Here is a 12,834-nt window from a genome sequence, read left to right as displayed (position 1 = left end):
CTGGATCTCCTGACCTTGTGATCTGCCCACCTCGGCCTCCCAAAGTGCTGGGATTACAGGCGTGAGTCACAGCACCCGGCCTGCCAATGATTGTTAACAAGTGCCCAGCTGTATTTCAGGATTTCCATGAACTACAGTGACTGTTTTGTGGTTTCTCTTCTCCTCTACCCTCCATGAAAGGGAAGGTCTGTTGTGGTCAGCCTATGCCTACCTCATCAACGTTTGTTGGATGTGTGGGGGGTACGTCATAAAACTTATCTCATTAGTTCAGAAGGCTTCAGATAGACTAGAACTCTACTTGAAGAGATGTATTGGAGGAACTGTACCCAGAGATCCCCACACCTGGAGCTGATTTAGGTGACAAGCTCCTAAACCTTGGCTCTGAGCTGATACTATAATTGGATAAGACTTTGGGAAGTCTTTGGAGGGTGTGAATGTATTTTGGGTTTTGGAGGAATGTGGCCAGAGATGGGACTGTGGCAGATTAGAGGTGGCCACAAATTATTTGACACTTCTGTGGATGTGGGATGTTTATCTCCTCCCATTGAATTTTGGCAGTTTTTGGCCAATAAAATATGGTAGAAGTGACATTGTGCCAGTTTTCACTTCTGAGTCTTAAAAAGCTGGTATCTTCAGACCCTGGCTGTGGGAGATGTCAGCCATTATGTAAGAAGTCTAACTATCCTGCTGTGAGGAAACACAAGTTAGCCATTTGGAGAGGTTGCATGAAGGGATATGGGTGACCATATCCTGGGTTTTCAGTCTTCCAGCCCAGACACCAGATGAAGAGTAAAGAAGCTGTTAGATAACTGAATGAGAACACACAACCAAGCCCAGTAAATGCACAGAATCATGAGAAATAATGAATATATTCTAAGCCATTATGGTTTTGGATATATTTTATGCAGAAATATATAGTTGGAGCAGAATATAGGTATATATATTTTTAACTTGGAACTGATTTGCATGTCAAAGTCCTGTATTGTAATAGGACTCCCCATTTTGGGGAGCTTTAAGTGGGCATCAAGTGTATTTTGCAAATGGGGAAAACATAAATAATTGGTGACCAGAGGTCAGACTGTGGTAGACTAAAGATGGCTGCAAATTCTTTGCTATTGCTCCTAATGAGAGGTGAAGTTTCACTCCCCAGCAGAATGTAGCAGGAGTGACAATCTCGAACTTCCAAGACCAGGATATAGGAACACTTTAGCCTCTATCTATCTCTTCTAGGACAGTTCTTTGATTGTCTAGAGTCATGTAAGTTGAGCTACGCAGAGAGTATGAAGGTGAGGCCATGTGTGGGTGTTTTGGTGGTCAGACCCTGTTAAGCCTGGCCTTTTAGCCATCCTTGCAAAGGCTCTAGACATGTGAACAAAGCCATCTTGGACCCTAAGATTAGTCCATCTACCAGCTGAATATCATCAGATAACTTCATTTTACACTACAAAGAACAGAAGAATCACACAGTTCAACCCTGTCTAAATTGCTCACCCATCAAAAACATAATTAAGTTGGTTAGAGTTACTTAGAGGAATTTGGGGATACTTAGAGTTACTTGGGGGTAATTTTAAGGCAAGTAGTAGATAACTGCTGCCAAGTGTAAATTATAAAATAGAGTGGGTCAATTCAAATGAAGATATATATTTAAAAATGAAATAAGAAAAGAAAACTAAGTCTCAAGGAAATTATACAATTCTTCAACAAATTCTTGTGAGCATCTGATGTTATAGAAAGAATAGTGGAACATAGAGTCATATCCCAGAGAGAAAAAATTTCCCCCTCTTAAAAAAAAAACACACACAAAAAATTAACATCGCATTGTATTTTGGCCTGAGGCTCTCAACTCCACAAGTTTTCTTTAAGATAAATCAGTTGAACTTAATTCATTAGGTGCAGATTCTCTTCAGGACCTCTGAATTTAAAAAATGAGTATATTCATAACTTGAATTTACATTCCATTATATTAAATCTTCATGTCCAATATAACCAAAAGCAAGAATACTCAAAGTTCTTTAGACCTAAACTCTTCAAACATTACTGAAATTAGTATCACCCTTCAAATGATTGGGGCTCTTTGGATTCCTCACTCTCTAACTTCTATATTTTACAGGTTACAAAATCCCATATAGAAAAGGACACAGGAATATTACCTGCTGCTGCCAGGATAATATTACTTGTAAATTTCCCCAGGAGACGTTACTTGCTTTCTCTTCTGTGCTCCCCTAGAGATACCAACATTTGAAATCTTTACCATTATTGAGCTTATTACACAGCATCACAATAATTGGCCTCTGTGCCCTTCCTAAAGTCCATGTTTCAAGAGTACATGTGCCAGTGCTTGAAAGAAAAGGGGAGATAATTTATATAAGGTAATCTGGTAACATATTTTTATCTTCCCAATATTAAAAAATCTTAGAAGTTAGGATAGTGCCCCCTCCTTTTTTTTTTTTTTTTTTTTTTTTTTTTTTTGAGGCAGCATCTCGCTCTGTCACCCAGGCTGGAGTGCAGTGGTGCGATCTCAGCTCACTGACAGCAATGTGCTATTCTACAGTTTTACATTTTTATGTTGTTTAAAAACTGTAGGCATGTGGATTCAGCTACTGTATCTTCAAAATCTACAGCACATGATATTTTATGTGAAAAAAAGCTAACGGTGACTGTAAATTCAAAGGTAGTTCTGCTCTGTGTTCTGCTTTAGCTCTGCCTTTGAATGGAAAGCCAGTGTAACCTCTTAACTATAGTGTCCTGGGGAAGCTAAATGAATAATCAGCAGATATCTAATATATGACCCATCAAGATCATGCCTACAGATACTTAAGTGAACTCCAGGGAAACAGCCGTCCCTTTGAAGCAATCTGCTTGCAGAATCAAAAAGAGCCATTTGAGAAACCCTCTAAAACACTGAAATTTCAAAAACCACTGTCTGGACATCATTGTCCGGCCCTTGGCACTCTGAAATTCTGAGCAGGAGCTATTTTCTCCTAATCTTCATCTTCATCCAGATACAAAACTTGTTTTCATGAAATCAGCATATAAATATTTTTATTGATTACATCAAATTGTCATGGTAATATGTTCTGTTTCTGTTACAAAAATTCCATGGAAAACAAATTATTGGATGGAATTTGGTAGTTTAACATGATAATTTATCCTGGTGATGGAAGCTTTTGAAATTATTTTATGTAAGAGTAGATTTTGACATTTGGAATTCATAGTTATTACTCAGCACATCATGTTCCTTCTATAGAAACTAGCTAATTTTATCGTCTTCCCTTTACCATCTTTCAGTCTTTAGGAATCAGTTATAGATGAACTCTAATTTAGAATTTGTATAAGCTAAAACATTATATTAATAACATTTAAAACAGTATTTACAATATCCTTATCTTACATATGTATGACTACATATTTGCAATAAAAATATTCTCAGGAAAGAGGAGACTATTAATATGTATTGTAGAAAGAAAATTTGTCCTTATTTCTTCTTTCTGAGAACATGAAAGCCAAGATAAATTTAAAAGGGGCAAAGATATCTTAAAGAGTAAAATATTGATTTTAAAAATACATTATTTTACAAATTTAGAGAAATCAAATTGAACTAGAGACATTTCCCATTTCAATTTGTAGGAATCCAGCTTCCAAGATATAGCTTTTGAATTTAATTACTAAATATTTCCTCTTCAATTATTTATTATATTTAGTATATTGAAATATGCCATCTTGAGAATTCGCCTTGATTTAAGCAAAACCAGTATAAAACTCTGGACAATTCTTTGGTAAGAAATTCATAATTTTCCTTAATAAAAAGCATTGGTACATGATTTGATTAGACAAATTCAATTTGCATACATCTTTCCAGGACATATCTATTGCATAAAAGGAAGGCAAACTTTATTTTATTAATGAATCTATTCTAAACCCTTGATAATAGTGTGATATATGATTTTTGTTTTTATTCCCATTCCAATTATTAGGAGAATTCAAGCATTCCAGAAATATAATCTTCTACTTTGATTTTGTCACTGTTTTGATCTTTAATTGGGCAGTTAGGTACTTGATTCTCTTTATTTGTTATGGCCTATTATCATCTGGCTAATGTGGCTAGTTGAAGAACCCTAGTTATTTAAAATGAAAGTTATTTCATTTCACAAGAGATAAGGCACATTCTGAAACAATGCAATCATGACCCAGACAATGGAAGAACAGAGAAATATTTTTTCTGAATTCCTACGACTATAATAGAAACAAGAAAGAAAAACGTTTTGGTTTCCTCTTAAAAATATAACATCATATTTGTGAAGACAAGCACATTGATGCATAATGGGTTCCCAAATATTTGCTGAATAGATGAATAATTAGTCAACACATTTCAAATATATCCCAATTAAATTCTTGTCACTTTATATTTTAATGGCCCCCTTCAAATAAGGGCCTCTGTTTGTTGTCAGTTTCAGTTGTCTAGGAAGTAGACACTAAGTTGAAATTAGAAGTGAAAGAGACTTTTTTGGTGGAATGGGGTTGGAGAATGTCTGTAAAAGATACAGGAGAGATAAAACAGGAGTAGATTGAGAGAGACTTCAAACTGTTGATATTGAGAGGTGAGGCCAGCTGGACTTCCTGGGTCAAGTGGGGACTTGGGGAACTTTCTTGTCTAACGAGGACTGTAAAATGCAACAATCAGTGCTCTGTAAAATGCACCAATCAGCAGGATTCTAAAAGTAGCCAATCGCAGGGAGGCTTGAAAAAAGGGCACTCTGATAGGATGGAAATGCAACATGGGAGGGGACAATAAGGGAATAAAAGCTGGTCACCCCAGCCAGGAGCGGCAACCCATTCAGGTCAACTTCCAGGCCGTGGAAGCTTTGTCTTTTCACTCTTCACAATAAACCTTGCTACCACTCACTCTTGAGTCCGTGCCATCTTTAAGAGCTGTAACACTCACCTGGAAGGTCTACAGCTCCATTCTTGAAGTCAGTGAGACCACGAACCCACAGACAGGAACCAACTCCAGAAACAATATGGGCCTGACACCTATGAAGACAGTGAGAGAAGAAAGAAGGATTTGGTAGGAGGAGCCTAGAGCTACACAGAGCTCTGAGGAAACCTTGACCAGCCTGGTGGGGACCCCCAAAACAACGATTTCTCATGAAAGTTTAGCTGCACTGGGCAGGAATGTCTCAGCTAGTACCCCCACCATGGTCAGTCATTGTATAGGAGCTGCCCTGGAATACTGGGGAATGTGCCTTGACCTGAATAGGGTGGAAGATTCCAAAGAAGTGGCAAGTGGGTGCTCTCAGCTGAGTACACTCCTTATAATGAGTTTTCTCTTGAAAGGAGGTTTAAGGGACACACTTCCATGACTGTCAAAGTCTGTGCCCTTCAAAGTATCTAATTAGTCAATGCAGGATTCTTAATCTGTCCAGTTTTCTGAATATATGTCCATTTTGTTTTCTGATGTCTTGAAAACTACATGTATCTGTCCTTTGGTATCTGTTATACTCTCTGTTTATATCCTTTTCTCCTGCAGGGCTAACTCAGCACTCAATCACACACTCTTAATTCTGTGACCCTTGGGATATACCAGTTGTAAGATGTAACAAGTGGCTGAAGAGTTAGATCTCTCACCAAAACAAGGAATAGAAAGGGAGGGGTGGATGCTCTCTAGGGAAATAAATGATTGATTTAGTCTGCCACACATGTCAGTGAGTGAAATAACAAGTACTACTTTTACGGAAAGAATAGAAAAACAAATGATGTTGAAAAATTATTTTAAAATATCCAGGGTAAAGACAGGAGAGAGATGATGTGTTTGTTGGGGAGTGACATTTTTATAGAGAGTGTTCTAATATGGAGATTTGAGTGAAGGAAACAAGTAAGCCACAGAGTTGTGTCGGGGGAGGAGCCATCCGGGTATAGAAAATGGGAAATGAAAGCCCTGAGCTAAGCACATTTTTGGCCTGGTCAGAGAAAAGCAAAGAAGCCACTGCAGCTGCACTGAAGGAGCAATGAGATATAGTAAGTGATGAGTTAGAGGAGGCAGTCATTTGTCAGAATAAGCACTGGGGGCCTATTGTAATGTTGACTTTTATTTTGAGTCAAAGGGAAAAACATTACAGTATTTCAGCAGATGAGTAATATTCTCTAACTTAGGTTTTAAAAGATCACTCTGGCCACGGTATGTGGTGAATAGACGGTAGGAGATATTATTAGGGATAGACCATCATAAACAAGCATCAAGAAGGCTCAAAACACAAGAACAGAATGTCCAATTCTGTAAGGAGATATAGAAATTCTAAACATGTATGCAATTAGTGAAATGGCCTTGGATTATATGAAGCAAAAATTAGAACTGCAAGAAAAATTTAGAAAATTACCATCATAATATGAAATTTCAACACAAAAATAATTCAAACAAAGAAAAGCAGATAATACAATCAATAGAACAAAATTAATAAGCTTGATCTGAGAAATGTAAAAAACCAATTCTGCATCCAACAATTAGAAAATTCTATTGTTTAGGACTACATGGAATGTTTATAGATGTTGATAATGTTAAAAGGTAAATAAAAGCCTCAAAATTTCAAAGACTAGGTATATGCAGATCATATTCACTGATAATATAATAATTAGAAGAAAATAACAGAAGATATGTAAATTTTTTCTGAATAATTAGAAATCAAATAATCACAACTCTGATAAATAATCATTGAAAAAGAAATTCTAATGGGATTAAAAACTACCCAGCACTGAATAATAAAGAATACACTACATATCAACATTTAGACCTTGAGGTAGGCAAAACTCTCTTAAATCAACAAAATATCGAGATGTGTAAAGATGTTAAATTTTACTCTTAATTTTTTTTTCATATTTTTGGTCTAAAAACGCTAATGAACGTATAACTGACAAATCAAATTTAGGAAGTATTTGCAATGCCTATAGATAACAATGGAATGATATCAATCATGTATAAAAAAACTCATGATTTGTTCAGAAAAACTCAGAGAACTAATTAAAAATGAGAGAAAAAAAGACATGAACCAGCATGTTATAAAAATATATATGGCCAATACATACAAATAAGTAGTTAGCTTTATTAGTGAGTATAAAAAAAATCAAGATCACAATGAGATCCTATTTTACACCTCTTCTATTGGAAAAAAAATTAAAAATCCGAAAATATCAAGTGATGGAGAAGATATGGATCCACAGACTCATTTATGTATTACTGGTGGAAATGTAAAGTAATACAATCACTTAAAAAACAGACACTGTTTTGTAAAATTGTACTTTCTTACACTCCACAACCCTAGGCAGATACATGTGTCTTGGGTCAAATTTCCTAGAAGCAGACCCCCAGACAGGGATTCTTGGACAATGATTTGTTAAGGCAATGCACTTAGGAGATACTTAACAGGGAGTTAGAAAGCAGGATAGTGGAAGCAGCAAAGCTAAACTAGGCAGTAGGGCTTTTGTACACCTACATTGACTCCCAGCTGCCTCCAGTGAGGAGAATGGATGGGAGGAGCACAAGCCCGGCAACCCAGATAAGGTTGGATCAATTTTGCAAGTGCTGTCACTCAGGGAAAGCTGCAGGTGGAAGCGTTTAGCAGCAGCGCCAACAGAACCCAGTAAAGGAGTCCCTGAGGATCTGGGCAAGATACTAAAAGCATCTGCTACCATCTGGGAGAAACTTTTTACATGTACAAGATTGTTTACAGATGCACTGCTTACAGTGACCAAAACCTAGAAACAATCATTTTAGTTCATTGACACAGGAGTGAATCCATCTCCTGTTGGATAGTCACATAATAGAATTAATATTAACATATTAATATTAATAAATCATATTAGTAGAACAGTCACAGTGAATTAACCTCATCCACATGCACAACATAGATGAATTTCAGCAATATAATATTGAGTATAAAATAAATGTACATACACCATGAAAGTGTTTTTAAGAAGCTAATAAAATATAGAGGAATATATAAAGATGAGTTAAAAATATATAAACCTATAGTAAGGAAATAGTGAATGAAGCATCTTGATGGTTATTACTTGGGTTAGGAGCAGCAGGGGGATGTTGTGGAAGGCTGGGGGATGCATATATAGATTATCCATTGAGTACCAGTTTTTATATTGAATGATAGGTTCATGAGTGCTTGCGATGTTACTTTAAAAAATGAATTGAAGATTAAATAAATACAAAAGTTTTGGTGTGGATAAATGAGTATGTAATGAACAAATAAGTAGAAATAAGAAAATTCTGTATATCTATAATATTTTTTAAAGAAGATTTTTAAATTATAGAGTAGAAATTCTGCTCCAGAGATGAGTTAGAGATGATCTTAAAATATTTGTCTTGACTACCGGTAGAATGTGATGGTCCTTTACCTAGATGGGGAAGACCAGAAGGAAAGATTTGGAAGCAGGTAGATAGTGGGAATCAAGATAATGGTTTTGGACATGTTAAGTCTGAAATGCTTATTTGGTCCCCAAATGAAGACATATTGTATGCAGTTGGATTTTAATATTGAAGTTAAAGGGATAATTCCTGGCCAGAGATACTATTATGAGTTGCTACTATGTTTTGAAGGCTACAGGACTTGATAAGATCACTTAGGTAGTGAATGTAGATGAAAAAGTGATGAGATCTGAGAAATGACGCTTGAGACGCTTCAGTCATTAAAGGTCAAGAAAAAGGGATTAAGCAAAAGTTTGGGAGGAGTCACATACTGAGGTAGATACAAGAGAGAATGATGTTAATAATGTTCCAGGAACCAGATGAAGAAATGTTTCAAGAAAAAGCAAGTAATTTGTTGTATCAAATGCTGTGTAAAAGTCTAGAGGAAAAAGAACTGACCACTGGATTATCAGCATGGAAGTCATTTGATGTCCTTAAATCAGCAGTTTTAGTGAAGTGGTGGGGTGGTCCAAGAAAGAGTGGGAGGAGACGAAAGTATAGAAACATCTAATTGCTTGATGTGTGTCCAGGTGGAAATAGGTTAGTGTTCTGAAACACTTTCCTTAACTGAGACAGTCAGCTTCGGTGTCAGAATTTCAGATCTACCGAATTTAAAATCCGGAAAGTGCCCCAGTGATGGCTTACTGCAATTCTATAATTGTACACACGAAATACTTTAGATCTGGAAAGGTAATTCTAGTTATAATACATAAAAACAAAGCTGATGAGTTAACGAGATCACCAGAACCAAACTGAAATTTTCCTAATCTTAATTCAGGGTTATTTATATGCCAGTGAAAAAAAAATCAGCTAGCTTTTAATTCTAATTTATCATGGAAGCAGGAATAAAATGTGTTTTATTTAGCTATCAACGGAACAGATAGCATTGCTGTTGTATGTTATACAAAACTTATTGAATTACTTCCTTTCCGGATTGTATCATGAACCACCACTTTAATCTGTTGAAGTCATATTCAGCATTTGGGTTGCAGGTTAGATGTCAAAAAAGCAAAGCCAAATACAACAGCATGTTTTTATTCATGCTTTTGAATCATACATCAACTTACTTCTTCTGTTTGCAGGAATAAGTCAGACTTCCTAAGTACGTGAGAGTAAATGACTCGTAGCGTCTCTGGGAACCAAGAAGAGCCGTTTTCTCCTACCAGTATTTTTTTCTCTTTAGTTATACGAATGCAAATAATCATTGGAAAACTTAGAAATGTATTATTGATTACTTGTACATTTAACCTGACAACTGAGTCATACTCATCAAGCAGCTTTGCGTTGAAAAATATAATATCCCAAACAAGTTATAGATAGAAAAGCACTTTGGGAAATATAACCTTATATGAATGTTCCGATTAGGATACATACTCACTTATGAAGAATTATAAGAGTAATTTCTCAGCCATGTCAATTGATGGCAAAAGGGAAAGCTTCTTTGAAGAAATAATGTGTCACGCTCTTTGGAAGCTTTTATTCAAGAGGAATATAATATTCCTAGTAATATTGAAATCCCCTAGAGTGTGTGATATGGCTAATGTCATCTTTGGGTCCTTTCTTTCTTTCTCTCAGTTAAAAGCCATCCAATGAGAAAAGCATGGGCTCATTCCTTTTGTGCAAGAAAAAGACAACTAAAGCATATTTGTTATCAAAACTGGAAGTTAATGCAGTGCTTATTAATAATATCCAGGGCTAAAAGTCAGGAGAGAGATTAGTCTTGCCTCTGCAGACTAAATATATTGATTATATGACATAATGTTTAAAAAGATAATTCTATGAAAACTTTCCTTACCTTTTTTTTTCGTATCAGTTTGGAGATTTAGCATGTATTTTGGAAATCCTTGTCTTTGTCTTTAATATTTAATGTTAGCTATAAACGTTTGGTGTATTTCAAAGAAAATTTAATATGCCTACTCCTAATTCATTTACACTGAATTCCTAAAACTGTTAAGTTTTGATATTTAAACAGTCTGAAGAGATCTTTCAAAATCTTCACTTAGTAGAAAAGGATACTGTATTTATCTGAGGAAAATATTTGTTAGAATTCTTAACATTTGAGTATTCTTCATGTAGAAAAATACATAAATAAAGTTGTGCATTTCATTCCAGAAACTTTAATCCCTTTTCAGGATGCTCAGAATCAACAGGAAAAGCTGCAGGAAAATTCACATTTCAGGAGCAGTATATAGACCTGGGTGCTTTATGCATATTTTTATATTTAATTATCACATCAAATCTGATGATATTATTAAGCCCATTTAGCAGATGAGGAGACGAAAGTTTAGCAAATTTAAGTATGTTGCCCAGTGTTACAAAGATTTTTGACTCCAAACCTCAGACTTGCTACCACAATACTATGCCAAACAATGAATTACTGAATAAGTTAATGAATTAGCAAAAATATTCCCATGATTATATTTAGCGTAGGTCATATTGCTTTTATATCTTTACCAAGTTAGTTCATTTTTTTCCCCATTAGAACAGCAGTGTCCAATCTTTTGGCTTCCCTGGGCCACATTCAGAGAAGAATTGTCTTGGGCCGCACATAAAATACTTTTTGTAGATACAGGGTCTCCCTAAGTTGCCCAGGCTAGTCTTGAACTCCTGAGCTGAAGCAATCCCCCACCTCATCCTGCCAAATTGCTAGGATTACAGGTGTGAGCCACGGTGCCTAACATCTATTATGCTATTTTTCCTTTCCTTACACTGCCTACTCAAGATTTGCTTAAACAATTATACTATTTTAAGACAGTGAGTGGAAAAGCAATGTTTGAGATAGTTTGCTTTTTAATTTTACCCAATGCAAGTCAAAACAACGTAAATTTTCTTAAAATATGTAATATGCCTATTTTTCTCATTACCTAACCTTCGCAGAAGAGGTATATCTTAACCATTCACTGTTTACAATCCCCCTTCTCCTAACTCGAAGTGGAGAAAACATTTCACTTGCTTTAAAAAAAAAAAATTAAAAAAAAAAAGGTTAAAGAAGGGTTTGTCTATGAAAGCTATAAAATAATGACTCAGTAGGATTTTTAGTGAACCCCCAGGTTGTTTTGCCTCTATTATTTAAACAACAGAATTCTGGATCAGAAGAACTGAGATCTACCCATGCCTTCTCAGAAAACTTAAAATGACATGGTTAGAAAAAATTTTAGATTCCTATCCTGTCTGAGATAAAAATTTAAGTGATCCATTGGAACATTTTCTTGATAAATAACTTGACCCAAGAATGCCAGATACTCAAGGACAAAAATGTAATTATGAGGGCCAAGTTGTCTTTGAGGATATCGGATTTTTAAAAAAATGCAAAAGAGATTTCTGTTTCTTCTTTCGCACAGCACAGTGGTCCAAGACTGTTGGAGTCTATGTGTGTTATTTTCTCATTTTTTAAAATTCTTTCTTCTCATCACAAATCAATACACAGCTTGACAAGTAAACACATAATGTATAAAGTCAACTTACAGATTGGTATAACTGAAGAGAAAGCATGAGTTTATTGGCAAGGGAACGCATTTCGCCTACATGGCAGCTCTGGTGGTGGAAACCCGTTTACAGTGTTTGATATATGACCCATTACATCTGCTACATGGTAAGGGAATGAAGATACAGTCAAACAGGACTAAAAAGAAAGTGCAGAAATCCAAATTCTCATGCATCTTTTTCCCACTTGCATTTTGTTTCCTTCACACAGTTCTGACCAAATTGGGAATTGATTTATTCTGATAAAAGTCATTTGCATATATAAAGACATCACAATTATTTTACCAAAAATGCTATTGAGTCATATTTGTTAACATATTTCATTATGATATTCATATAAACAATTGAATTAACTGGTTACACTGCAACATCAAAATATTATTTCACATAATTATGCAGATTTTAAGACTGTGTTGTAAAGTAGTTTGTCATGCCGTGTAGCTTAGGAGGGTGTCTCTTTGAAAGTGGAGACAAGATAAATGTTGGCTTAATATGAGAAATTCTTTCTAAAACAAGAGATGTTCTAATGCAGAATATTGCCTTATGAAGTTAGAAATTTCCTATGAAGTGGTTGAGCAAGTGCTGGAGGACCTTCAGACAGAAATATCATTGAGGGATTTCCATGTTGCTTCCAGCATCAACACAGGATGTCCTCAAAAGTCCCTTCCAAATCTAACATGCTAACATTTTTTATAAGGATTCTATAACAGTTATTTTACTATAGTTCCACATTTAAAGTTCCATATATTATAGTTCCATATATATATATAACCTTGCTGTCGTTGTAACTTTAGAATTTAAAAATGACTTTGGCTGTTTCTGAGGAAGTACATGTGAGGATGTTAACCTCTTTAAATGTAGTGAATATTATGCTTTTTCTGGAA

General features: G+C 35.4%; 1 pseudogene; it reads right to left on the bottom strand.

Annotated features, from left to right (window-relative positions):
* The window catches only part of LOC100594328, a 63,224-nt pseudogene extending 51,241 nt beyond the window's left edge, over positions 1-11,983 (bottom strand).
* Between the last annotated feature and the right edge of the window lie 851 nt (positions 11,984-12,834).

Source organism: Nomascus leucogenys, chromosome 12 (genome assembly GCF_006542625.1).
Source record: "Nomascus leucogenys isolate Asia chromosome 12, Asia_NLE_v1, whole genome shotgun sequence".
Classification (NCBI taxonomy): domain Eukaryota; kingdom Metazoa; phylum Chordata; class Mammalia; order Primates; family Hylobatidae; genus Nomascus; species Nomascus leucogenys.
Note: the sequence above shows the minus strand (reverse complement) of the source record. Positions and strands in the feature narration are given on the sequence as shown.